The 24289-nt window shown below is 41.4% G+C and overlaps 1 protein-coding gene across 7 annotated transcripts in view; it reads left to right on the top strand.

The window, feature by feature from the left end:
- Nucleotides 1-24289, top strand: part of VPS13B (vacuolar protein sorting 13 homolog B) — a 988099-nt gene that overhangs the window by 272867 nt on the left and 690943 nt on the right. The gene's annotated exons all lie outside the window — the stretch shown is intronic.

Raw genomic sequence — 24289 nt, 5'->3', positions numbered from 1 at the left:
CTGGGGACTGTGGGAGCCAATTCAGCACCTCTACTTCATTGTCATTGAACCTTTTCTTCTCCAATCTCGACGTATGATTCCGGTCGTTGTCCTGCTGGAACACTGTGTTGTCTTTTAATACCCATAGTACGCTAGTTACGAAGTAACTTGGCTTGTAGGATACTCACATATAGCTCAGCATTGAGACCACTATCAATCCTGGTCAAATATTGAATTGGCTGTGAAGCAACCTCATATCATCAGGCTTCCTCCACTGAACTTGACAGTTCATTCAATTTCTCAATCCCTTAGCCCCCTTTTCCCTTGTTTCGTACAGACCTATTTGCACCCATCAGAGCCCAGTCTATTGACTTTTGTGTCATCGCTCCAAATCACCCATATCCAATCTTCTACTCCACAGTATAAGTCGAGGCTTCTTCACCTTTTTTCAGGCCACCATTCCAGATTTGTGTAATGCATGTCACACAGTGCTTGCATGGATGTCTGTAATCTCACTATTACAAAAATTACAAAGCATATGAGCCACTTTCACTGCCGTGTTTGTCGCGCCAGAACTGATAGAACTTGTGATGAGCCGACGTGTTGACTCCGATATTTGTCTGGACGTCCACCTCTTGGCTTTGGAATAGATGGACGGACTTCAATTCGTATTCTTCCAACTGTCATGGCACTCACATCGTGCAGTTTGGCAATTTTCTTGGACAAGATACCGCTATTGATGGTCAGGATGACGCTGTTTCTCTTTTCTTGGGAAATCTTCGTGGCTGCTCCTGGATCCAAACAAGTGAGCTTTCGCTTGGGAATCAACCTAATAACACACTGAGCTATTAGGGAATGTGAGAACAGGTTGTAATTTGTAGCATACAAGAAGAAAAATATTGTTCCACCACGAGGAGCAAAACAGTAACAATGCAGTTACATGACAAGGATCTGCATAACTAATCATATGCTAAATAGTTGCAAGTCCAATTTATGTATGAGATGGCCAAGAGGATTGTCTATAAAATGATGGTAGCCTCACATTCGAAGCTGTAGTGGATGTTGAGATATGGAGCCTGAAAGTTAAAAGTTCAAAACATTGTTACCCTTTTGCTCATCAGTGTAGAAATATATATTCGTATTGGGCATTTACAGTAGGGACAGGTTTATCAAGACTGGCACTTCTGGAGAATGAGGCGCAGGCCTCATCATAAATTAGGTGCATTCTGAGCTGCAGTAGATTTCTGCCTTCCTTTTGCACCAGAAAACTGGTGTAAATGAAATAAATTTGGCTCTGGTGTTGGCCATGCCCCTTTCCCACCCTTACAAAACCATGTTTTGGATAAGTGGCGAGGGCATCATTAAAAAGGAGACACTCTCAAAAAGTTGCATTTAAAAAATTACAAATACACTGGTTGCGACTTTTTAAAGCCACTTTTCTGGCCTATAGTGTCTTTTTCTTAAAGTTTTTTCATTGGTTAACATAACGATCAATGGTTTGAATTGATGCTAAGCTTGTAGAGTGAACGTCTTCTCAGCCTGCCACTCCTAAAATGAAACAAGCATTCAAGACTGTAAATGGAAAACGTTTGACGGAAAGCAAATATGTATTTAATCAGTGACCACATTCAAAACAAACGATGTCATTGGAGATGACAAACCCCAACTCATTCCTTAAAGTAAACTTCAACCTGAGGTCACCAGAAAGTACAACCTTAGGGTCATAACTAAGGTTTGAAGATAATGAATTTTAGGGTGATTATCAGAGCTGGCTATTTAATGACATTTACACGGGCCAATAATTGTCACGATTCACTTGTTTCAAAGTGACAATAAGGATAAGGGTGAGCTCACATCTGCATTAGAGGTCTCCGTCGCAGATTCCGTTAAAAACAATTGAACGGACTCCATTGTAGTCAATAGGGGTCTGTTCAGCACCATTTGAGTTATTTGCCCTATCCGGCACTTTCGTTATTTCCGTTCTGCTCCTCTAATGGTGGTGTGAAAGGGACGTAACTGACAAGTAAATATCAGTGATAAAACTGTTGTATATATCGCTGGTCTTGGTTGATTTTGCTGCTATTATTGGAGGCATGAGCAGTAAATACCTCTCATTTACAGTAGAGCCTTCACTAGGAGACAGTGATGATCCTCACCTGATGGGGTCGAGTTTGCCCTGCTTTGGAAGGTTTATGGAAATGTTGCATCAGATCCTTTGCAAAGACTTTTCTGACTATCAATCATACATTCAAAGTTGATGCTTTTTAGGTCTAAAATGGGTTCTCTGGGTAAAATGCTTTAGAAACGCAGCAGAATGGGTTAAAAATAAGCATTATTCATTTCACTGATGATGCTTACCCGGTCCCTGGTGGGCTCCACTTCCTGATCTTGTCTTGACGCACAAGAATTAGAAGGAAATGCCCTCTCAGACAATTCCTGGCAGCAGCGGTGACCTGTCTCTTTCATTGACTGGCTGAACATCCATTTCCTGTGTGTTGAGACGGGACCAGGAAGTAGCAACCAGCAGGTAAGTGTCAGAACTGCACAATCTGACACAGTGTCAGACTGTGTAGTGATACACCCCCAACTGGTAACACCCATCTGGACCTTTATTCATAAACTTCTAGCAGGAATAATAAAGGAATGACACAACTTAGTCCTAAGAATAAATGCCTGAGAATTTTTATTACAAGAGGATGCAAAAAGTTACTAAAACAGACATGTCAGTAGAGGTGACAGCTCCTCTTTAATAACTATACAGTCCATTGATAAAGAAAATCCACGTCTGAGCTCTGCGATATTATATTTTATCATACTTGTATCATATGTGTATCATACCAGGACATCTATCATTAGACTCCACTATAAATCATATCAGTGATTTAACCTTATGATCAGGCTGATCATCGAATGGATCTTATAAATAAAAAAAAAAAAGGACATTTTCTTGTAACTAATATAGAAAACGACCTGGATATGAATAGATTACTTGTCAAGGTGAAGACAGTCGACTTAAGGTCTCGTTTCAAGTTTAAGTATACTTATGGTCTTGAAACATGACTTGTCATCAATCCCTGCCGTCTTATTTCACCATTTGAGTGTATCATGTAGATGTACCACATGAAATGCTCTCGCCGTGTTCCAAGTCACGCCTGCCGGGAGTAGATTAAACTGAGGATGGTGGACTGTCTTCTGAAAGGCATTGTCCTATAATGTGCATGCACAGTTCTCCTGGCTCTGCCAAGTATCATGGATCATCTCCAGACAAAGTTTCAGATATCGAGACCCACTTTGTAAATTCAATACGCATAGTGAAAAACTAAGCGGAGAATGCAAGATGTCTTACAGATGAAGGCTACTTGACACACGACATCTTATCCTGGAGCTCCTAAAGGAGGTATTCCGATTACACAAAGTTAAACTTATGTAACACATTTCCCCAAAATAATAATTAGTCCAAGAAAGTGTAATTTACAGGTTTTTTTTATGTTCTCCCTCAAAAAATAATACCTTTTAGAGGGTCGCCTGGCTTGTGTTTTTGCTCTGTTCCCCATGATAACGACCTGTGTCATCTGCCTTTCACTGGTCGATCATGCGCAGTAGCTTCTAATTATGAAGGGAAGGAACGTGCGCGAACTGACATGAATGCGCTCTCGCGTTTCTGCCCTTGCGAGAGTGAGATTCAATCCCCGAGCCGCATGCATGAGCCTCTGTCTATAGACCGCTAGCAGGAGGTGACCCCTAGGTGTTCTGTGCAGCCAGCCAACGAAGGAGCATTTCACAAAGCTACTGCCAACCAATGAGGTAACCTCTCACATTGCTGATGCCAACCAATAAGGGAACCATGATACACATGAATGCACCCAAAGGCAAGTCAATGAACAGGGGGGTTGTGGGAACTGTAGTTTTAATCATTTGAATTTGCTCATTTGTTACAATCCCAGCGACCATGATGGTGTACATAAAATATGAAGCATTGCAGGGTCAGACTAGGTCCCTAAAAAGGTATTAAATATCTTAAGGTTAGGTAGTGTTAGATAGTCCCCGTGGGTAGTCTTTAAAAAAAAAATTAGGTTGGGTAACCAAAAGAGAAGGAGCATTTTTCTTTGCCTGGCTGGTACATCTATCCATAGCCTTTTGAGATTTGGCCAACAATTTTTTTATGGTGCTCATAAATCGAACATAGCAGGTAAAACGTAGCATAGGGAATTTTTGAAGTCTTCAGTTTTTGTTGCCGTAATTTGCACCAAATTCTTCAGATATCACGTTTGATAAATTTGGCACATATTTAAACATCACAGACTTTTTGAGCTCTAGTCTCCTACTGGAGCGGGATTGTGCCTTTCTTTTTTACATTTTAAATACTTTCAGTTGATACATCTGGCGGACACTTAAATATCCAAAACCCTTTTAATTACTGTAACTAACCACAGGAGTAAAATATTATAAAAAAAGTTGCAGATTTTGTGCAAAATAGTGGTTCTTGAAATTGCAACTTTTTTATGACAACAACAAAACATGGCCACAGTGCTTTCCAGAAGGCAGAGTATATTTTTAATCATTTTTTTTTTTACTACAAAAAATACTAATGTTCTTTTTAATCATGGCCGTCTCCTACTTTTTTCTGTCAACATGATAGTAGATTTGAGCTACTCAGTAATCCTCTCCCCTAGATAGTCATTTCCCTAGATTTTTCTTTTAAAAATGATGTGGGTTATTTCATGGTTCATCATCCTACAGCCTCTTGGACATATCCGTGTAATACTTGTGCTGTTACCAAGTCATGCAGAAAGATTTGAATGTACTCTGGGTTGAATTGATCATTGTAGGTGTATTTGAGGTTAGTTTTTAGATTGCAGTTCCTATGCACATATTTTTCATAATGATTCATAGTAATATTAAATTCAGTAATTTAGTAATTTCAGTGAAAGTACTCCTGGGAGAGATGCATGGCAAGGCGTTGCCACTTTTTTCACAAAAGTGATGTACTCTGAAATTCTGGCCAAATGTTCCCTCTAAATCTGTGTAGGGTGCTGAAAGTCAGAAATATTTTGTGCAAGTGACCCCACAAAAATCACACAAAGTCCTTACTTGCGACTTTTTGAAGGCAGAATTATAGCGTGCAGGAATTGATAAATTCCCCCCATGTCTCTACATGTCAACACACTGGAGCATTTCTTGGGTTAATGATAGTCCAATTCTCCACATTTTAGTAATAAGTGTGGGTCTCACCCCAACAAATAAAAACCTTTCATACTTTATTTAAAAGCAAACATCTTTTACAACTGTTTTATAAAATTCAACCCTGCATTGGTACTTACTGGAAGTTTGTAGGCTTGCCTCATACTACCATAAAAAAATCATCCATTTTGCAGTCACGTGGACGATTTTTAATACACAGTGAGGTCTGTATGACCGCGTAGGACACTGATGTGGCGACCACTTCACACAGTTATCTCTAATGGTCACCGGTTCCATGTTTCCTGAAACACACACCAAAGTAGTGCATGCCCTGAGTTTCTCCACACAAGCCCTTTCTCCATGTGGAAAAGGTGTTAATTGCACTATTTACCTCTATGGGTCCGTGTGCACAGGATGGACAAGGATGAAAAGTACAGGCTTACAGTCTACAAACCGCAGTTGCCGGCCGTGTGCATCCACACTTTTCGCTGTCAGATGACATCCGTGCGCTGTCCACATTTTTTGCAGCCCTGTAAAAATAAATGGGTCTGCGTGCGATTCGCAAAGAATGCAGATCGGATTCGGACCAGAAATCCGGTTGTGTAAATGAGGCTTTCACCCGTAGGATACCAGCGCCGAAACAGAGTCACAAATGCCAGTGCCATACAGCTACTGCTCTCTGATCGGGCGGGCGCAGCTCCTGCGGCAGTGGTCACTGATAGCCGGACCCCTGCTGTATGCGCTGGCATCGGTGAAAACACCGATCCTGGCGCATTAACCCTTGCACTGCCACGGTCTGTGCTGAACGCGGTATCCTGACAGGTGCGGGGTGTCCATCGGGTCCCCGCGCTGCTGTGACGGGGACCCGATGGCTTGGACGGCAGCCCGATGCCTTCCTTAGGCATCGTGACTGCCATCTGTGTGAGCCTGTGAGATCCAGCCCCCTGGATCTAACTGGAAGCAGGCTGGAAGTGTATGACACTGGTAATAAACTTACAGCCAATGCATCACAATACAGAAGTATTGTAATGTATTGTTAAGGGGATCAAACCCTACAAGTTGAAGTCCCAGAGTGGGACAAAAAAAAAAGTTATAAAAATAAAAAGTTTTACAAAAAAATGTAAAAGTTTCAAGTAAAAAAAAAAGTGTCCTTTTCCCAAAATAAAGTTAAAAAGGAAGAAAAAAAAAGTAGACATATTAGGTATTGCTGCGTCCGTATCGACCTGCTCTATAAAAATATAACATGATCCAAAGTGTCAGATGAACGCCGTAAAAAAATAAAAATAATAAAAACAGTGCCAAAACAGACATTTTCTGGTCACCTTGCCCCACAAAAAGTGTAATACCAAGTGATCAAAAAGGTGTATTTAGCCCAAAATGATACCAATCAAACAGTCATCTCATCCCACAAAAAATGACACCCTACCTAAGACAATCGCCCAATAAATAAAAAAAAATGGCGCTCAGAAAATGGCAGCACAAAAACAAGATTTTATTCTGTTCAAAAAGGCTTTCACTGTGTAAAACTTAACAAAAATAGGAATGATAGACATATTAGGTATCTCCACATCCGTAATAACCTGCTCTATAAAAATATCACATTGTATGCCCCCTCAGGTGTATGCTGTAAAACCAAAAAAGGATAAAAAAAAACCGATGCCAAAACAGCCCTTTTTTTCGCCTTGCCTCACAAAAAGTGTAATACCAAGTGATCAAAAAGTCTTATGTACCCCAAAATGGTACCAATCAAACCGTCATCTCATCCTGCAAAAAAATGAGACCCTACCTAAGACAAATGATTTTGGAAAATGTGTTGAAAATCTGAAAAATGACTTCTAAACTTCTAAGACTACTTTCACACTGGCGTTCGGTGCGGAGCCGTCTTGTATCTGCACAGACGGATCTGCACTGATTATGCAAACGCTTGTATCCGTTCATAACGGATGCGTTTGCATTATTCATTAAATAAAAAGTCTAAGTCAGAATGGATCCGTCTTGACTTACATTGAAAGTCAATGCGGGACGGATCCATTTTCAATTGCACCATATTGTGTCAGTGAAAAAGGAATCCGTCCCCATTGACTTACATTGTAAGTCAAGATGGATCCGTTTGGCTCCGCAACGTCAGGCAGACACCGTAAAAATTTTTTTTTTTAAATGCAACGGAGACCAAATGCAGCCAAATTGATGCATTCTGAGCGGATCCTTATCCATTCAGAATGCATTGGGGCTGAACTGATCCGTTTGGGGCCGCTTGTGAAAGCCCTAAAAACGGATTTCACAAGCGGACCCAGAAACGCCAGTGTGAAAGTAGCCTAAGCCTTCTAATGTCCTAAAAAAATAAATTGACATTTACAAAATGATGCCAACATAAAGCAGACATATGGGGAACGTTGACTGATAACGATTTTATGAGGAATTACTATCTGTAGAAAGGTGCACCACAATGATAAGCTACTGACAACACTGGCTGATCCCTCAGGCTGATGTTAAGAACTGAGACTTTAGCCAATGTATTCCTGTCAGGAACACATCGGAGCCCTTTTGCACCACCGTCAAGGTATCTCAGCGTGGCACGGGTTCCTACCACTAGACTACCTATGGAGCGTGTAAACAATCTGAGAATTACTATCTGTTTTAAAAGTAGAAAAATTCTAATTTAGAAAATTGTGAATTTTTCAAAATTTAGGGTACATTTTTAATTATTTTATAAATAAAGGTGAAATATATTGACTAAAATTTACCACTGTCATGAAGTACAATGTGTCACGAGAAAACATTCTCAGAATGGCTTGGATAAGTAAAAGCGTTCCAAAGTTATTACCACATAAAGTGACATTTGTCAGATTAGCAAAAATCGGCCTGGGATTTAAGATGAAAAGTGGCTTGGTACTGAAGGGGTTAAAGTCTCCTGTTTATCTTCTGAAAAAATAGGCTGCAGCTGTTGTGTAAAGCAACTTTGTGCAGTGCAGGTCATTTTCCTTCTCCAAATCACAACTGATGTAAAGATGGTCGCTTAATCATTATCAGCATTGATTAGCGTTCTATTTATTTTGTCTTTTTCCTCCTTTTTTCCCCTCCTTTTCTATGTATTTTAAATACAGACATAAATTACTTGTTTAGCAAATAATGGTCTGCCCGGCGGCGTAGTTAAAGGGCGCACGTGCAGATAAGCATCCCTTCCACCTTTTAAACAACCAGCACCCCAAAAGTGCACAGAGCTTGACTTTGTATTTAGATTCCTGCTGCAGCCCATTGTCATGAATAAACTTCATCCATCTCTTTAAGCAAACAGCCTTCTTCCTGCAGATATCACAAGGTTAATGAGTAGGTGGCTTTTAGTTTTAGGCTAAATACCCATCATCGTCTGTAGAGAGAGTACCTGAGAACTTTGTACAGTTTTTAAAAACGAGCTTAGTCTCCCGGCTCTTATTTTAATGTTTAACCTTTCAAGGGAGTAACATCACTATGGGAAGATGCTCCCCTGACCTCCCAGCTAGTGGATAGGAACCCTGGACATGCTGATTGATGGGCAGGAGGATAATGAGGAGTTTACAGAAACCAATGAAATCACAATGGTTACTGTCCCCATCTGCAATCTACCATGTATATGAATAGCTTGAATATTTAAATGCTACAGTGGGGGAGAGGCCTCATTGAAAAGGTGAGCAGACCTGGCTTTGCTGAGCTTTGTGTCCCGCACATCCTGAACACTCTGTTGGCACCCGCTTGCCTTCTTTTTTCTTAGACTGATAGAGATCATTGACTCCTTGAGACTGATCTCTACCTGTCTGACCGAAATGATGATCGTCGTTTCACATAGAAGCTCAAAATGGCGATGAGCAGAACTTTCCAACTCCAAATGCTCAGCCGGATTGGATTTCAGGGACTTTCAGTTGGTCTGGATTACTCTTTTCATTAGACATTTCCTATTATGTGACTGCTGGGAATGTACTAGGGTTGAAGAGGTAAAGTCTGTATGTCTTGATGCTATTTCCCTGTATTTAGGAGATGCACAGGGTCTTGACCTGTCCGCTGCTTCCTAGCGTGCCTTCGCTCAGTCCTGTTAACTCATTTTTCCAATGGTGGGTAGTTCTCTCAAATCACTTATGTAGGATGAACAGTCTACCGAAGCGAAATTTGGTTTTCTGATGTTCCGTGCTTTTTGGAAACCCCCTTACAGCCACAACAGAATCTGTCCCTATTGTTGACCTGTCCCCAGGATACTCCCTCAATATTAGATCAGTGACGGTCCAACTCTTAGCACAACGGCCATCAGCTCCTTGAAAAGGCCTCTTCATTGTTTACATGTGGCCACCTCATTAATAGTGACAGTGCAAATTTCTTTTTATATAATGCAGACGGATCCGTTCTGAACGGATACCGTCGTTTGCATTATAGGAGCGGATCCGTCTGTGCAGACACCAGACGGATCCGCTCCGAACGCAAATGTGAAAGTAGCCTTAAACTCCCGGAAAACCCCTTTAAGAGAATAGAAGCTACAGTCCTTTGCTCAATGGCTACTAAGTTAATGGCGTGCAGGTCAACGGCCCACTAGAGTGAAGAGGTTACAGTACTTGCACAAGTGACATGGCCGCCGATCAGCGGGTTGCTGACCCCCACCAATCTGATATTGATAGGCTATCCTAAGAATAGATCATCAGTATGCTGAAACCAGAAAAACTACGTAATGCTGTTTAGCTAGAGGAGTTGCAAGAAGCTTGGAGGGGTTATGCTTCCCATTATCTCTTATCACATTAACCTTTTTTGTTAAAAATAAATACGGTAAATAAAAGCTTCAATATTTTAACTTTATTTTTGTCATTGTAATTGAAGAATTGATGTTCCAGTATTATCCATTATATGTGACTGTCTTTTAGAATCTATTGTAATTATTGTTGTTTGCTTTTTGACTTAGAGTAGATCATAAGTGATGGAAATTTGTTTCATAAAATGCTTACTCTTCAGCACAGCAGGTTGGAGATTATATAGTAATATGTTTGGAGAAGACGCAACAGAAATGTGAGTTTCTAATTAGCTAGTAATTTCCTAAAACTGCCTTTCCACTTAAAGCTGCATTTTTTTCCATAAACCCCTGAAAACAGCTATATGTGGGAAGGCGTCTTTTTTTATGTGAGAGATTGTTTTTACTTGTCCAAAATTGCCCTCTTTATCATCCAAGCATCTCATCAATCCTGAAGTGAAATGGTGGAATAATTTCCAGCGGAGGCACAGCTGGGAGCAGGTGACGGTGCAGGGAACAATTTGTGTGGCTTGGTGGCTGGCAGACAAAAGACAGACAATCTTTATTTCGGATAGGCAGCAGGCCCCACCTGGACCAGAGAAAAACGAGTTCTCCCGTTGCAGATAATTCCAAGATTAATAGTCTTTTCTGTCTGCTGTTCTGTAGTTTACAATGCTTGGAACTTTTCACTTTGCAGTTGTAGAATATACATTGCTACTACTTCTTTTGTTTAGTTTACTTTTTAGTAGGACTGGTTGCTTAATCGAATTAATAACATTAATTAGCCCCTATTTTCAGGTAAATTCCAAAATAGAGTTTTTGTTCTGGATTTATGGCTATGCGCAGCCTATGTAGAGTCTGATCAGTCCCTGTTGCCCATGCCAGGAACTGAACAGACGCCACGTAGGCTGCACTGATATACAACTCTAGATCACGGCAGGCTTCCACTGTAACAGCAGCTTAAACTACTGAAGTGCTGCGTTCAATAGTGACTGCGGCATCTACCAAGAAGGGGGCTTTGTCTGTGAACATCTGTCCCCCATAAATGCAGGGATAGGGTGCTGATGCATTGCCATGGTATCCAAGGACCTAGTAACAGCCCCCTGGCCTGCCCTGACTGTATGCCTATGTGGCACAGCCTAATAGACAGCCTTTCGCTGTTACAATATAAGCTATAATGCATTGGAATATAATGTATATTTATGCATTATGAAAGCAATGTCCCCTAGCTGGAATAAAAAACGTAGTAATAAAAAATAAAAAAAACATTTTTAATATACAAATAAACCAAAAAAGTGGTAAAAGCACACAGAAAATACATGTTATTGCCAAAATGTATGATAAAGATAGCATGTTATTTAAACTGCCCCAAGAACAAAGTAAAAAATGCAACATAAAAACTGAATTTTTTTCCTATCCCCCCCAAGAAAATGAATAAATGTATCCCAAAATAGCACCAAGGGAATATATATATATATATATCTATATATATATATATATCTATATATATATATATATATATATATATATAGAAGAAAAATGGCGGCACTGACTGCAATGAGAAAAAATGGGTGCACGTTCCAGGGGAATCGACTTCTTACCCCAATCAATGAATCCGGAAAAAGGACGGCACTCCAGCTGGATGAAAGTGAGGTTTTTCTTTATTCAACCATACGGTACAACGTTTCGGCTCCAAAACTGAGCCTTTCTCAAGCTTTCTGAGCCTTGCTTGAGAAAGGCTCAGTTTTGGAGGCGAAACGTTGCACCGTATGGTTGAATAAAGAAAAACCTCACTTTCATCCAGCTGGAGTGCCGTCCTTTTTCCAGATTTATATATATATATGTCGCAGATATAAAGTGCAGAGAAAGATGGCGGAATAGCTTTTTTCTCCATTACCTCCCAAAATAAGTTAGTGAAAGTTAATAAGTTATATGTACCCCAAAATGGTGTAAAAATGGCTACAAAAAAAAAGATGAAAATTGATAATAGTCCTTATGAAAATAATCAAGATTTTCATGAGGGGGACAAAATCTCCAAGCCCTACTTTTTGCCAACGCCTGTTATAAGTATAATAATACAATAAAGCAGAACACACAGTGCGCTTCATGCCTCTGTTTGACGTATACATAAAAAAAAAGGATTTTAAAACTCAGCACACCATGTTCTTGTATCCTGCAGATACTTTTTTTTTTTTTTACAATTGAACTCTATGGTCAACGGATGCCACTGTATGGGATCAGTCCGAGGCATCCGCTTAACGTATACGTTAAATGGATGGGAAAAAACGTGATGTGAACCCAGTCTATCACACCTGGGTGTTCTCCTACCTCTCATTCCCTCAGCTTTGTAACTGCAGAATTAAAAGGTACGTATACATATGAGAATATACTTCAGTGGATATACAGTATATGTTGATTTTCTAGTCTATCTCATATGTATCTATCCTGCCATTTAATCTTCTGGAACTAAATGGCACACAAGGATATGCAGTTTAATTTCAAATTGTTGGCATTTAAGCCGTAGTTCAAAGTTTGGTCTGCCTTATGTGACTGTAAAAGGAATTATTCTGCAGATCAGCAATATCCTTTATGTATCTTCATAAAATAAGAGGATCTGAACCCCAATTGCACGTCTGGGATATCTTGATTGGAAACACATTAGCAATAGTGATTTCCTTTTCTGAAGCTTTGCGTTCTTTCAGCACCTAGTTCGAGCAGTCATAAGTCTTTGATCTTTCTGCAGGACAACCTCCCAGTGTTGGGTCACTGACTTCTGTGATGTGGTTGGTTAGGTGCCGTGTGTAGTTTAGAAAAGTCCACAGTAAGTGGTAGCTACATACTGAATGTGGCTATTGATGGCAGTGATTTTGCTGAAAAATTCTTATAAAGTATTTTGTTTTGTTTTTACTGTTCTTTCAGGCAGTGAATTACTAATCTATTTACAGATGCAAAACTCAGTAGGAACTGTGATTTTTTTTTATATACTTTAATTATAAAGACACTGGTGGCCATTTATGAACAGATATACACAGCTTTTTGGTGTATATCTGTTGCAGATTGCGTTACAAAGGTTATTTGTGCCACAATCGGCAACTTTTTCCCCTTTTGCACCACTCACACCAGGTCTAAAAATGGGGGCGTGCTGTGGATGAGGAAAAGGGCGGGCCAGCGGGCCCATCTCATTTGTAATTTTCTATGTCTGTTTTAGAAGTAGAAAATGGTCTAAATATATGCCAGCAAGGAAGGCGGCTTGGGTCCCGGGTGTCAGACTCCCACCGATCAGGTACTGATGACCTATACAGGAGGTGGGGCATCAGTATTAAAATCTTGGAAAACCCCTTTGTGTCTCAATAATCTTGGCAAATGAATTCAAAAAATGTTATAGAAAAGCTCTTAAATTCAAGATTCCAAATCTACAGTCATGAGAAAAACAAAGTACACCCTCTTTGAATTCTATGGTTTTACATATCGGGAGATATAACAAAAAAAATATATCTGGTTGTTAGAAGGTCCCAAAACTATATAAATACAACCTCAGATGAAAGCAACACATGATAAATTTAATTCTTATTTATTTAAAACTATGCCAAAATGCAGAAGCTGAAAATTAGCAAGAAATGTTAAGTACACCCCTACTGCTTCATCAGGAATTAAGAGGGTAAGTAGCAGTCAGGTGCTGCTAATCAAATACTATTAATTAATTGAGCGTGACTACCTCTAAAACAGCAAGGGTTCTGGCAGCGTTAACACAATGCCAAGGAGGAAAGTCATCAGCTTTGATTGTAGAGAAGCAATTGTTGCTGCCCACCAATCTGGGAAGGGTTCTAAGTCTATTTCCAAACATTCTGAAGTCAGAAGATTGGTAACCAGATTTAATATAAATCGCATACATTATTAAACAGATTTCTTGGCCCTATTGAGGCTTGTGTACTTACTTTAAAAATCCATGTCAGAATGTCAGTATAATTTTTTGAAAGTTTTCTCACCTGGTAACAAAATGAGCATTTTAGGAGTCCAATAACTGTAGTTTAGGAGTCCAGCTTGGTCTGGACTTTTAAAATGCCCATTTTAATATCCAGTGGGAAATCTTAAAAAATAATATTACTCTGCCTTTGTGACATGGATTTTCATAGTAAGTACACCAATCTCATCAGGTCTAATTTAGTTATGTATCTAGTTTGTATTGTGAAACCTAATGAGAGATCCTCTTCGAGCAAATGATAAATAAATGAGTAAGCACTCTAAACTCAAAATTTAATTAGATACAAATGCTTATTAGCCACTAAAATTTTGTGTACCGAGGAAAGACCCAGACATACATTTAAGCTCCAGAAGAACTCAGAAGCTACAAATTATTAACCTAGCGCATATAACCTTTTTGTTTTTGCACCATTATTGATTGTATGAAGCAGGTACAGCATTCTGTACGCTTGGTATTAAAGGCATACCATGTTTGCAGCATATCTGCTTGTGTCTCAGTTTTTCCCTTGTATATGACATCACTGTAGATGTGTAATTTAAGTCTGGAAATAGGGTAAATCGTGCGGTGGACTTGGGAGGGATACAGTGTGCCCTTACAGGTTGCTGTCTTCTGTCCAAATTGCTGATCACAGGGTCTTTATGTGTCGGTAATGTGCGCTGTTATATAAGCTTAAATATATTCCACCGGGGAGGAAGGCGGGATAGGTTACATACACTGTTCCTTAGTGCGATAAAAATAAAACTCCATTACTCACTTTAAGCAGGTGCTTTTTATATGAGATTTTCAAGAAGTATAAAGCTGGTGGTAAAATGATTGGTTTGCACAGACTCTGATCAGGCTGTGTGTATCCCTCTGTGGGGCATTATGCTGGGTTTGGACTAAGCTGAATTTGCCATCATTCTTCATGATCTTTCCAGGGAAGTCAAATATTGCATGTAAATTACGTTATGAGAAAAAGATCTTGTATACGATTTTCTGCATACATTTATTGGTTAGATAGCATCAGGCATTCATCGTCTTTTTCGCCCCATAAGACGCACCTAGGTTTTAGAGGAGAACAATAAGAAAAAAATATTTGCCATTACACCTCAGGTCAGACCAGCAATCAGACCCCTAAAGTTAATCAGACCTAAGCTTACAGCCCCAATCAGACCACCAATGTCAATCAGACCTCAGATCAGACCCCCAATGTCAATCATACCTCAAATCAGACCCTCAATGCTTCAGATCAACCTTTTCAGCCATCTATCAGCCCCCATATGTCAGCAAGCAGCCCCCATATGTCAGCCATCAGCCCCATATATCAGCCCCTATATGTCAGCCATCAGCCCCCATATGTCAGCCATCAGCCCCATATATCAGCCCCTATATGTCAGCCATCAGCCCCCATATGTCAGCCATCAGCCCCCAGTGCAAAAAAACAAACAAAAAAAACCTCGCCTCTCCTGCTCCTGGACGCCACCGTTTCTCACCATCGCGATCCTCTTCATCCAGCTGTCGGGTGTGTATCGCGGCGCACAGTGTGAGGTCACAGAGTGCCCTCATGCTGTACGCAGCCCTGCACAGCCGTTAGCCGAGTCGAGGACCAGGAAGCAGTGAGTACAGAGCCTTCACAGCTTCCCAATCCTCCGGTACTTCATTAGTATTCGCCCCATAAGATGCAGGGTCATTTATCCCTTCGTCCTATGACAGCACGAGGAGAGAGGGATCCACCTCCCAGGACAGGAAACCCACAGGTATAAATCTTCACAGACGCCCCTCCTCGCGTCTTATGGGGCGAAAAATACTGTACATATTTCCTATATTATAATTTGATCATAGACTAGACTGGTTCTTCCATATATTATCAATGTATTTTCGTACAGTGCCTTGAAAAAATATTCATACCCCTAGAACTTTTCCACATTGTTTCACGTTACACCCACAAACTTTAAAGGGGTTATCCAGTTCTAAAAATGCCCCCCACAATGCCCAGGTCCCTCCTATGGATCATCCTTACTCCGCTCCCCAGCACCTCATCACTCCGGATCCCTGCACGGTCAACGCTGCATCTCCCCGACAGCAGGGGGTGCAGCCAATAGCAGGACGCGACAGTGACCAGCCCCCTTGCATCATGAGATGTAGTCCGCCTCTCCATCACTTACCCTGGAGTCAGACAAAAATGTTTGTAGAGCAGCACCCACAGGACATAAATGGCCACACCGGTAATGCAACAGCCGAGCCACGACCGCAGATCCTCAGCAGTCGACCGTATAGTAAATGAAGAGAAGTAGCAGCATTAGGCTTGACAAAGGCTGGGATACAGCCAAAACTATGCTGCTGGATTTCATGGCACACTTTCTGTAAAGTCCGTCCAATAAAGGATTCACTGGAGTCAGTCACTGACCACAGTGGTGACGTCGTGTATCAGCTGACATCACTGTTTTCTACCTACTTTGTGCTTTACTTGCATACTTATATGTCTCGCACCATTGGATCTAATGAATGTCAATGGTGTTCCAGAGCAACACGTGACTTTTAAAAGAAGTCTGTACCAGATAGATGTTGTGTTGCAAGTCGCATGTGACTTTTTCTCCATTATCTTTGGTGTAAGTTGAATGTGACTTGCAACTTGTCACAGGACATGCCACTGTGTAGCCCCAGCCTTAGACCCCAATCACATGACCGTGTGATGGCCGTAACCGTTTTGCGAACTGCAAACTGTGCATCCGCAAAACATTGGCAGCAGCCGTGTGAACCCCACATTGCGGTGAGAACCCAATGTCTTTTAATGGGTCAGCAATCCGCATGTTGCGGACAAATATAGGACATATCTTAGCTTTTGTGGTGCGGACCCGGAAGAGACATGTCCTGTCTTTGGCCGCATCTTGCGGTTCATGGACCCATCGAGGTCAGTGGGTCCGCACCGCAATGCAGGGTGCACACGGCCGGTGCCCATGTTTTTTTTTTTAGATCCATGGTTTGTAGTCCGGAAAACAGGTTCAGTCGTCAAACAGCCATGTGAGACCTTATTTAGGTTGCACTGATCATCTGATCACAACAGCTGCTTTTTGTTTTCCCTAAAAAGAACGTGTCATCAGAAAATGAACTATTATTTTTTTATAAGAATTTGATTTATTTTTGAGAAGTTTTGATGATTTTTGTTTTTAGTTTTTCATGTCACAATCTGTGTTTGAAAAACAAGTCCTAGATTTGTGCAGTCTTCACTCTGGCCACTAGGCTAATAATATGCTGACAATTTTTGTTCTGTAGAGATCACTTTTCAGTAGTTATTTCAGGATTACAGAGAAAACTATAACTCCTGTACAGATAGCACAGGATCTATCGTTCATAGTAGGTGACGATCACAACTTATCTCCTCCCCCTCGCTGCACAATAAGCCGTGCACAGGTCACAGCGTAGGTCTGAAAAACTCTCCTATAGATATCACCAAACATCTCCAGTCTATTGTGGCTATGATCCATGCGACTGCCATAAAGCATTTGTTAAAATGCAGTTTTCAGCAGCTCAGGCAAGATGGCTGCCCCCTTAATCATATACAGAAACTGAAATAGTCTACAATGAGAAAATTAAGTAAGAAAAATTACATTTTTTACTCTCATTTTATTTAGTTAAATATTTGATCCCTTTTAAGATAAAAAATTTAATTTTTATTTATTTAATTTTATTCTATTACTGTGTACTGATTGTCTTTCATTATCCTTTCTAAAGTAACCATCGGTTCCTGAATAGTCAGACTGCTTTTTTTTATATCACTGAACTTGCCCTTATGGTGCATGTGCGCTGGGTAACCCTTTTATACCGTACATATTACCTTCTCCATATACTGCCTTTTTTCCTTATATATCCATTTTAATCCCTTTTCAGTTTTCTTCACCCTTGTACTGTATGCCTCCGGTATGCTCTGGAATCCACTACCATGTCCAATTAAAGTAACCTTTACCCGTGCAGGTTTTATGTGTTCCCCGAGATCACACCTCATCAGGAAAGCTTTTCCAGCTCTGTAGGATGATTTCTTGAATGCGTAAAGCTGCACTGACATGCAGAGGTTTGCTTCTACTTCAATCATAAATCACACACAACACACGATTGAAGCATTTCAATGACTGTAAAGTAGATTTCTGGAGTTTGGTGTTCTCTTGAATAATAGACGAGTGTTCCTGACTTTGGTGGATTTAAAATGGCAGTGGCATTGTTGGCTGATTGTTGCATAATAGTATAAAGGGGTTGTGCGAGATTTGGGGAAGGGGGGGGCGGTGAGTTTGGCAGACCCTCCTCCCCACTTGGCCGGACCTGTAAAGGGAAGCTTACTTACCTGCTTCCTAGCACCTGCTCCTCCCAGCATGTGATGCTCCTTTAGGCTTCCTTGCTGTAAACAGCCGGTTTGCCATCACTGCAGCCAGTCACTGGCCGTGGCGGTGACCAGCGACATAATGAATGGTCACATGACACAAGGAAATCCGGCCAGTGCTTGGCTGAAAGCGATGTCAATCCAGATGTTTTCAGCGAGAAATCCCAGTAGAGCAACCCAGGCCTGGAGGAGAAGGAGCAGGGAGCCAGTGCTGAGAATCAGGTAAGTAAGCTTCCCTGTAAATGTCAAGCCAAGTGTGTGTGGTGTTTTTTTTTTTTTTTTTGCTCCCTTTGCCCCCCGTTATTGCACAACCCTAATAAGGAACTTTCTATGAAATTGGCAGTAAAACTGGGCATACACACATGCATTGGATACATTTCGTCAGGTCCTGCAGATTTCTGTGGGATTGGCAACCTTATCTGTACTGATACAGCCCAACTTTTCCCTTGTATCTGAAGTTGAATTTCAGCATGTCAAATTCTTTGTTCCCCAGAAAGATTAGCACTGCCCAAAAATCCCAGCCGCAACCTCTTTCGGTCCATGCATACATATTTTTTGGGGGGAATATTTCTCTGTACTGTGCTGTGGAATATGTATGGTACGTTATTAGGAGATCTCCGCTCGGATCCCCTTTCTTTGAGCCCGCATGTCCCCCATCTGTGTATACTTTACATGGTCATCCAATCATTAGACTGACCAGCATGTGATGCTACATTTCCCCTGCATGTCTGGTTGGACAGAGGCTACCCTCAGCTGTTTGCTCGGACAGCTTGTACTTAGACATGGGTTGCCTTTGTGATGCACAGTATTTGGGACTCATGGAAGCCTGTAGATCGATGCACATGATGACCATGTAAGGCAATACACAGATGGGGACAAGCATTAGTTCATACCAGTGTTTCTTGTAAATAGCTCAGTTTTTTTTTTATTGGTACATAATAGTTTATTCGGCAGAAGAGTCTCAGACTGGCAGCTTCATTTCATAGATATCCATTTATATTTTATATCTGCTGGTATCCAGTTACAAATGTGTCTGTAATACCACAAACAATTGATTAAGCATACTGTAAATGAGACGTCATTGTTATATTTGCCTTAGTGAAGCAAGACCGTGCTAAAGTACATCTGTTAGATGACAGATGGACGTTAAATTATATTTTGATGGAGTTTTCAGGAAGTTTAAGCAAAGTTATTGAAAACTTCGGAAATCAAAAATAATTTGGCTACTGCAAAACCAAAGATAATGGCAATGCGTAACCTGGTGACCTCTACTAACAATGTGAGTAGTAGTGTGTCCGGCATAGTTGGAAGTCATGAAAAGCCTGATTGGCTCAGAGCATGGTGGAATAACGGAAATATTCACAGTTCCATCCATCTGACCAAATCATTGTGTAGCCCCCTGCCCTGAACCTAGGTTGAGTACAGCTGTGTGGTTGGACATGTTGTGTGCCCATTTGGTTTTACCTTTGGAGGACATCTCTAAGGCCCCTTTCACACGGGCGAGAATTCCGCGCGGGTGCAATGCTTGAGGTGAGCGCATTGCACCCGCACTCAATCCTGACCCATTCATTTCTATGGGGCTGTGCACATGAGCAGTGATTTTCACGCATCACTTGTGCGTTGTGTGAAAATCGCAGCATGCTCTATATTCTGCGCTTTTCACTCAACGCAGGCCCCATAGAAATGAATGGGGCTTCGTGAAAATCGCAAGCATCCGCAAGCAAGTGCGGATGGAATTTTCACGGATGGTTGCTAAGGAGACGAGGGATGAGCGAACTGGGACCCCATTTACTTTATTATTTTCCATTAAAACATGGTTATAATGGAAAATAATAGCATTCTTTACTACAAAATGCTAAGTAAAATGTCCATTGAAGGTAAAAAAATAGAAGAACCTTCTATCTTCATTCAGCAGGACCTGCGCTGACGTCACCGCGCTCAACACCTGGTGAGCGTGATGACGTCAGCTTAAGATCCTTTTGCAGGTCCTTAAAGAAGAGGATCCCGGCTGCACGATCAAGTGGATGAGGTGAGTTATGTTTTTATAATTTTTTAACCCTCAATTGACATTTGACTTAGCATTCTGTATTAAAGAATGCTATTATTTGCCATTATAACCATGTTATAATGGAAAATAATAAAATCTACAGAACACCGAACCCAAACCCGAACTTCAGTGTAGAAGTTCGGGTCTGGGTACCAAACATTCAGTTTTTTATCACGCGCGTGCAAAGCGCATTGCACTCACGAGGAAAAAACTGAAGAACGCAATGATTTTCCCTGAACGAACCCGCATCCTATCCCGCCCTCACCAGCGTGAAAGAGGCCGAAAGGCCCCTTTCAGACGGATGATGGGAAACTCATCCTTATAGCTTGTTCACACAAACGTATTGGTTCCGTTGCCGTATTGCGGACCGCATATGTGGATCCGCAATAAACGGACACCGTTCCGTGTGCATTCCGCATCACTGATGCGGACCTATTCAATTGAGATACGGAGCGGTGCGGAACGGAAGCACGGAATGGAAACCCACAAAAGCACTACAGAGTGTTTCTGTAGGGTTCCGTTCCGCACAAATATAGAACATGTCTCATCTTTTTGCGGAACAGAGGGATGCGGACCCATTCAAGTTGAATGGGTCTGGATCCGTCCCGGAGGCCTCACGAACGTTCTCCATGCATTGCAGATTGTAAATTGCGGCCCCAATGCATGGAACGGAACCCATACGTTCGTGTGAACAAGCCCTTATTCTGGGTGGTGAACATGGATTTGGATCAGAGATGAGCGAATCAGTTCTAACGAATCAGTTTGTCTCATTAGCCAGACTTCTTCACCTGTTTGAGGGGCTGTCCCCATAAGTGAAGAAGCACCCAACTGCTGTATGATTGATAGGACCAAATATCTCTCCTGTCCCTATCAGTCTTCTGCCTGAGCTCAAATTCGCATTCGGGAGCAGGTGCTGCGCAGTAGCTGCTCCTGAAGCAGAATTTGAGCTTCGCAAACAGCGCAGACAATAGACTGACGGGGAGGGGGTTGTCCAGCCCTGTCAATCATACGGCCAGGGGGCACTTCTTCACCTATGGGGATGCCCCCAGGTGAAAAAGTCTGGCTAATGAGATGAATCAATTAATCAGAATCAATTCTCTCATGTCTAATGTGGAGTTCTTTCATTGAGCCCCACATGTGTGTTGTATGTGTGCTGTCCGTTTTTTTTTTTTCACAGACCCAATGAGTCATGTGGGAAAATTATAACAATGTTCTGTGCAAAAAATCTCGCATGTGCATATAACCATTATCTTGAATGGGTAGGTGTCCAGTGCGGGTGCTGTCCATTATGAACTTTTGACAGGTGCGCTATGTTTCCATCCATGTTCTGAAAGTCAGAATTTTCCCAACTCCCAGTCTCCTGCTATATGTCTCAGCAGTCCAATGTGACTCCTATATTTGGGTCACATTCTCCCGGCATTCGTGGTCTCATAGGTGTAGGCAGCCTCTACCCTCCCTAGGGAGCACGCGCACGTCCCTCTCGGCTTTACCTTCAACGCAGCTTCTACCCCTGCTCTCAGCGACTCTAAACCGTATATCACCCTATAGTAAAACAACTGTTATAGAAAGGGGTCACAGTTTAAATAAAATAAAACATTTCCCCGAATAAAAATAAAAACAAAAAAAATGCAAAAAATCAATTTTAAGCCCCAATAAAGCTAAAATTATTTACATAACCTAACAGAAAGAAAAGCTAGTTATGGCTTTCAAAGACACGTGTACTATAAATACGTAACAAAACGGAAAATGCATCTGCTCGGGCTGGGGGGGGGGGGGGGGTAAATGGCACAATTGTGAACAGGTGAAGAATGCATTTAAATGTTTTTAAGAAAATAGGTTTATTATAAAAACCTTTAGAGACTTGGGACTTTGGTTTATGAAATACACTGAGGAAATGTTGAACCGTACTTGTGATTTTGGCTAGGTGACGACTATTTCCAAGCTAAGACTATTCTCCAAACTATCTGTCTGTGTTATTGATAAGCCGTGCCAGGCGATTGTCTTCAGTCTAGTCTCTGCTGTTAACACCTCCCGCAGTCGGACAGGTGTGGAGCTCGAGAAGTAACCCTGGAAAATGCGGTGATACGGAGACTTGAAGTGATGCCGACTTGTTAAGTGAAATAATCGAGTCTCTCGGTCTGTCCACATTGCCAGACAGAAGAGGAATGATCTAATAGACTGTGAGAATTGAGATAGAGAAGCGGGTAATGTAGGTGGGCCAAGTGTTTCTGATCTGCCATCAGTTTTTATGTTGTCAGATCAGTGCAGCCCAGGCTTGCAGTCCGCTGTCTGACAGTAGGATTGCTCCCTCGGGAGGAGGAATGCTTGAAAGTGAATTCATACTTTCCTGTATTAAGCATCACTTCCATGCTGTCTAAAGACTCCGACTTGATAAACGCTGGCACATGCGGGGAGTATAACAAGTATGTGACGGACTCTACAGGCCAGCCAACTTATTCTCCATTGACTGGCCAGACTTGCAGGCTGGACTAGATGCACAGCACAGCGATGTAGAGTGGAGCACCATTGTATTTCTATAAAACAAACACTTCCTTCAGCTTACTAATCCCATCATGTACTTCATTCTGATAAGCAGTGCAATATATATATATATATATATATATACACACACACATACATTTATATATGTATTTATTGATATTGCTTGTATTCCTTAGGAAATAACGATGCTGCAGCACTTCTCCTTAGAACTTTGCGTTGTACCATTCCTCTGTTATTCTTCCTGGAAAAGTAATATCAATATATTGACCATTGGGCAGTAAAGGGTGTTTCACATAGAAATCATTTATCACCTATCCACTAGATGAATGATTTTTGTCGGATTTACAGGGAGGGTCCAATAATTAGGACCCCTAGGATTGGCCATAGACCTTACAGGGAAATTTCCCGGTGGGCCAATGCCCAGAGGGCTGCCTGAGCCCTCCTCAACGCCGGCCAGTGGAAGTTTTTGGGGATGTATTTTGTGATTGTGGTATTTGGCTCTGTTGGGGTGGTATAATGTGCCACAATATGGTATTGCTGGCCCTGCCTTCCATCAATTTGGACTCGACTACAAAACAGGGCCACTTAGCGTTTGCAAGAACAGTGTGTCCCTAAGTCTTCTTTCTGAATGAAGTGATCGTGCACATGATAGTCCATTCACTTCTATGGGAAGGATGGAAAACAGTCTGTGGGATAGCCCCGTTTAAGGGAAAGTGTCATCCAAAAATGACGTATTGTTTAAATCATGTTTTTATTTTATTTTTATTTTTCTTGCTGTTGAAAATAATAATGATGTAATCTAATAGTGCACCCTATGTTACATCGTTCTTTTTTTTTTTAAATGTTATGCCAGTTTACCATAGTTATGTCTAAAAAACATATTGCCTCCCTGTACAATTTATTCTTACCCCATTTCTCCTCCTAGTACCCAGTCGTATTTAGTATTACGATAAGTACTATGCTGCGATAGACATCAGTGTTTCATAGCTCCCAGCAGCTTGATCATCCCTGCCAGTAGCCGTCCTGTTCATGTCTGTAGAGCTGCAAAGAGACGGCTGGACCGAGAGCTACAGTACTGCGCGTGCTATGCACATGCGCGCTGCCGAGACCCTGGCCATGCTCACTGCAAAATAATGAGAAAGGATGCCGCAGGTTTACCAACAATGACGGGGACCCTGACTGAAGAGTGTGCATTGTGCAAAATCGTACATTGAAAAATCAATGTATTTAATAAAATATGTTTATTGACGTGATCTAACACTTCTAAACCTGATTAGTGAGTTATGCAAGAGCTAAGAGTCTACAGAATGTGAAATTTACATCCCCGGACCATAAGAGCGCCTCATCACTAACATTAGTTTTCACCTTTACTATGCATGTTTAATTAGGCCACATATTAGACCAGGCATGCACAAACGACGGCCCTCCAGCTGTTGTAAAACTACAACTCCCACAGTGCCCTGCTGTAGGCTGATACCTGTAGGCTGTTCGGGCATGCTGGGA

The sequence above is a fragment of the Bufo gargarizans genome, chromosome 5, assembly GCF_014858855.1.
Source record: "Bufo gargarizans isolate SCDJY-AF-19 chromosome 5, ASM1485885v1, whole genome shotgun sequence".
Lineage (NCBI taxonomy): Eukaryota > Metazoa > Chordata > Amphibia > Anura > Bufonidae > Bufo > Bufo gargarizans.
This window is presented reverse-complemented; position numbering and strand designations above follow the sequence as displayed.